Genomic DNA, 5,351 nt, shown 5'->3' on the forward strand with positions numbered 1-5,351 from the left:
TTCCCCTCCCAGCTCTGCCCCTCTGCTGTTCTCAGCCTGGTTCCTTGTCTTGCGAAGGTGTGATTTCATAGATGCCCCTCTGATTAGGGAGTAATAAAAAGGAAAGAGCTTTTATGAGAAAATAGAAATGTTAAGCCCAGCACAGCTGAGGGTAAGGATGTCGGGCTTGCTGCTTCTTTGGCAGAATCCTCCTTTAGCTTTGCAGGGTTAGAGCTCGTTCTCATCATGGTGATACCTTGGTTAAATGCAGAGAAGTCTCTGAAAGCTGCTTCTCTGCCCCGTGTTGGATTTGCTCAATATCTGGGTTTGTTCTGCGTGTCTCGTGGTGCGGTTGGCGTAAAGCTGCAGAGCCGGGATGGGGCAGAGCGCTGTTCTCTCTGTCCGGTGGGCAAGAAGGGAGGAGGGTACGGTCCTGCCCGCGGCAGGGTGAAAGGAGACGACATCAAAGTGTCAGAGACCCGTGGTCTGATGTCTGTCGCGTTAAGAAAAGTCTTGCAATTAGTTTATCAATAGCTGTGGAACCAGGTTCCTGGGATTTTGTAGCTGCTGGTGTTCAGGGATCTGGCACTGTGAGCGTTATCAGGCGACGGCTGCAGGATGCTGGAAATAAAAAGCCATGAAAGAGTTGTCTGCTGCTCTGGCACTGCGGCTGAGGGATGTGAAATGATGTTTAATCTTGGGATGGAGGGACGTATGGCACAAGTAATTCTTCAGTGCTCAAGCATGTGTTGTGGTTGGATTTTCAGCGCTGGAGGGGTGCTAAGCTTTTTGTTTGCTTTTTTATGCCTGAGCAGGTGTGGCCAGGAGCAGCAGGCGGGCTCAGATGGTGGCATTTCCTTTCCCTTTTTATCTCTGAGTCACAAACTTGCAGAATTTATCTGCTGTCCCTTTTTTACCTTCTCAGCTGAGATGCATCTGAGCGAAATCTGTTCCACTGAAGCGACTGTAGCTGGAGTCGTGCGAGTGTCGGGATTCCAGCCCTGGCTGCTGGTGCCCTTGCTTTCCCTTTGCTCTGTGCTCCGCGTGCCACCGCTGCGCCCGCAGGTCAGCCATCAAAGACTTTCTGGTGACCTACATAATCCTCCCCATGAAATGGGATGACTTCAGAATGGCTCCCCATGGTAAACTTTTTCCTTGATTTGGCTAGGTCATCTTAAATAGCTCCAGCTAGTAGCTGGTAGTTTTGAAAGCTTTTTTCTTTTTTTTTTTCCTGTCTCTAATGTAGAGGTATTGCAATACAAAGGGAAGGTCGTTAGAAGGGCTCTCATGTATATGGAGAGAGGTATAGATCAAGTGAGTGACTAGCTGAGAGTTGCACAGAAAATCCAGTGAAAGGACTGGAAAGTACGTGCGAGTCCTGACTCCCGGGCTCCAGTACCCTGTCTCTGGTCACTCTGCCTTCCAGCGTGCTGGAACCTGTGCTCGAGCTACCTGAGATGTAAACCTGGCATTTGCTCTTCGCGAGGGGAGGAAGAGTCAGGGACTTCGGGGTGTTTGACACCTCCCTGGTGCAGCGACTCTGTGCTCCTTAAATGTGTAAAATCAAATTTAAATTATTAAGGGAAAAAAAGAAAAAAAGCCTGTTGCTTTTTTCTTACCTAAGGCATCTCATGCTTAAATTTGGTGCTGATGTTTGACAGCTCATTTCTCCTCTGTGCCCAGATGTGCTGTAGGTCTCACGTGTCGCTTCAAGAGCCCTGGAGCTCGGCTTATTTCCCTTGTAAAGCTGCTGAGCTTGTGCAGCAAACTGGCCCTTGGAGCCGTGAGACCCGCTGCCAGGCACACGGTGCTCAGCAGTGGGACTTGCTGGCTGTGGCCGGCGCCGAAGTGCAGGCTGCCGTACAGCTCTCCAGGCTGTTTGTGAGAGAAGCCGTGTTGCCCTGTGTGCTCACGATCTGCTCCGGGGCCAGCGTGTGCTGCACAGACCGGGAATCACATGCAGGAGCCGTCAGCCCATGCAGGAGCCCTGCATTGCTCTCCTTCGCCTGAATACAGGAATCTCGGGCAACCGCAGCCAGCAGCATTTGGTCCAGCAGCGTCTGCCAAGGTGAGGGTGCAATCTGCCAAGCCAAACAGGATCTGGTTGTTTATCGGCTGGTGAGCAGGGGAAGGGCATTTCGAGCGGAGGCGCGCAGCCGGTGGTATTTGAGATGCTGCTGGCTGGAGCTGGTCAGGCTCCTGCGAAGAGGCTCCCGGGGTGATGTCAGGAGCTGGCTCCCCAGCACGTTTCTGGGATCTCGTGGAGCTGAGAAGCGCTGGCGTTGACTGGGAGAGCAGCCAGGGGCTGTGCGAACAGACGCGGTAGCTGCAGCAGAGATTTTTAGTGGTGACAGTTGATGTATGGGAGAAGAAAATGTATGTGTGCTTAATAAATATTGGCACTCGGCAAGAGCTTATCAGCTAATTCAGTGCTTCAGCTTCTGGAGAGCTGGGTTGTCCCTGCCACATTGAAAAGAATCCCTTCAGATCAGGGGATAAATGGAAAATTAATATGAAAAATACTTTTTCTGAATGGTGCTAATTTAATGCTGGCTTAGCTGTTGGACGTTCCCGCCTTCCCCAGCCCACGCAAGGGCAGCAGCAATACCTGCTCCCCTCCCGACCCCCGGACCGTCTGTGCAGCCGTCGGCCCACGCAGAGGAGGGCTCAGCACAGAGCAAACCCCCGAGGCTTGGTCTTTTTGTTCCTTGCTAGTTTGTGCAGATGAACTCCTGGCTGTTGGGCAGGAGAGGCACAGCCACGAGCCGCGGGGCAGAGGCTGTTGGGGCTGTGTGAGCAGACTGGATGCCCTTTGGAGGGGCAGTCCATCCCCTGGCCCTGCCTGGGACTGGCCCTTTGAACCCCCCCGTGATGGAAACGGCCTCTCCAGGCTGCCCCGCTCCCGCACTCCATCATCCCTGCTGTTAGAATGACTCAACTAGATATTCCTTGCCACGGTTTAACTGCCCTACTGCTTCTCCTGTCCTCCACAGACAGTTCTTCTGGTTTCTGGCAGTGACAATTCACATGCATTAAGACTTTTAATACATTTCTGTTCTTTAACCGTCCCTTGGCGATCCCTTTCCAGATCACTCTTGTCCCTCTCCCTCCAACAGTCCAGGGACTCGCATCTGTTTTGCTTTAATGCTGCAACCAAAGCTACACCAAATTCCCTCACCTGTGGCAACGGCGAAAGGATTAATTTGAGCCTTGCTGATGATATTTATATATCCCAGTATATTTGGCTATTTGTTTGCAGCATCGTAGTGGATTCTCTGGTTGCTGATGCGTAGCTCTTCTGCAAGGCAAATGCAACAGACCAAATGTCCATGCTGGCAGGAGGTCGTATTCTGCACCTCCTGTCTCTGTTGCTGCGGCTTCTCCTCCCCCCCAGCCTGCGCGTACCTGCAGCGCGGTCCACCTGCACGTGGGGCAGTGCCGCAGCACAGGTGCTCTGCAGGATCAAAGCGGTATTTCTCTCTAAATTCCTCCTGCTTTCCAGGGAGCAGCTTTTGATCATTCACCTGTTGCTCTGTTCTTTGTCTCCTAGGTAAAAGCTCGTTAAATGTTGCCTCTGTTGGCAGAGAAATCCTGTGCCTCTGCCCACGTTCCTGAGAGCCCCTGGGGAGCTGCAGGACAGCACACGAGCTCTTGTTTCATACGTACATCTCCATCTGCTGTCCTTAGGAGGAAAAGCTCGCTGTGTTTTCCAAGGAAGCATTCCCTGGTCACCAGCCACAGCCATCTGATGCCACCTTCCTCCTCCGCCTGTGCAGGTTTTGCGCTGTTAGAGCTCTGATGAGATCGTAGCTGCAGGGCTGGGCACAGCTGAGCAGCCTGGGGTGATGGTGACGGTGACAGTGACAGTGACCCTCTTCAGACGTGCTGGAGGCTCAGTGTGGGGCAGGTTGCTCACATCCCTGCTCTGGACTGCTCAGCGCTGTGTTGCAATGGTGTGTTGTAACTCTGTGCTGGGGAGAAGGATTGCAGCAGAGTTTACTGTCGGTGTTCTTGCAGGGTGCAGTGGGAGGAAGGTGGCTTGCTCGTTAAACATGGTTGAGGCAAATTACTTTCTCCAAGATATAACCCAGAGCCTGAAGCAGCGCTGTGAGTTTTGGGGATCTGGACAAGAACAAGTGTACAGCTCCATTGGTGTTCATTTTTTTGGGCTGAGACATGAAGATAGGTGTTGTGTTTGGTGCTAGGAGAAGACATGGGTGCACAGGACTTGCAGAGTGATTCTCTTATCCTGCACATCTGCTGGGCACAGTACGTAGCAGGGTTGAGGCTCCTCCATCAAGTTCCAGCAGAGCCTGAAATGCAGAAACTGCCTTTGCTGTGAGTCAGGCTGACAGATCTCCTGATCGCCTATTAGACCAATAGTTTGTCCTTTAACGAAGGCTCTGTCACCTCCTTGGCAGTCTCGTTTGCAGTCTTCTGTGTGTACGAAGCTGTCAGAATCAGGACAGCTCTTTTCCTTCCCTGCAGGTCTCGCTCTGCTCCTGGGGAAGCGCTGGTTTCCGTTTGCCCTCTGCCTCCTCCCTTCCCCGTTTGTCTGGAGATACCATTAAAACCACGTTTAAAGAAATCAGAGCTATTTGGTGTTTGATGGTGCTCGCTGAAGGCCCTTAAATGCTTCCTGTGTTAGTGCCCCTGACAGTACGAGTCGGGACCTGCCTGCTTTTCTTTCCATTGCTGGCTGCCTGGTTGCAGCTCCGCGGAGCGTGGTGCAGGACGGCTCCCGAGGAACGCCCGGAGCCCTTCCCTCCATGCACTGCCCCCGGACCTGGCACCGTGACCGTGTGCGGTGTGTGCTGGGTCGGACCAGCCTGTTCACGAACGAGTGAGGCCGTGTAAATACACAGGGACAGAAGCAGGCGTTTCCTCTCCTCCTGTGCTCTTGGCAGAACAGAACCTGCCGTGCCTCCCGCGCTCTGCTGCCCACCCGGGGAGGGCCGCAGCAGGTCCAGCCCGCTCCGCTCTGCGTTGGTTGTGCTGGGCTGGCTGCAGGATCGCTTTGTGCGAGACCCGCCTGCTGTTTCAACACGTCGAGTCTTCCTCCTGATCCGGCTCCTGAATAGTGTATAGCCTGGGTGACCCCTCTGGGTTCCCCCCAGCAGCAGCCCCGGTGGGGAGCCTGTCTCGTTGGAGTACGGAGCTGGCGTGGTGGCTGGCTGGGGATGGCACTCCGCAGTGAGCTGAAGTTTCCTACTGATAGATGAAATGTTTGCCTCGAGTTGGCGTGTCATGCTCTGCTATTGGAGCCTGCCCGCTCTGTTGAACGCGGCTCTCTTGCCGCTTATCTCTGGAAAAGCTCTATTTACCCATCACTGCTCAAAAAAAAATAAATAATCCCAACCCAAAACCCTAAA

Source organism: Pterocles gutturalis, unplaced genomic scaffold (genome assembly GCF_000699245.1).
Source record: "Pterocles gutturalis isolate BGI_N339 unplaced genomic scaffold, ASM69924v1 scaffold47284, whole genome shotgun sequence".
In the NCBI taxonomy this organism is placed as follows: Eukaryota; Metazoa; Chordata; class Aves; order Pterocliformes; family Pteroclidae; genus Pterocles; species Pterocles gutturalis.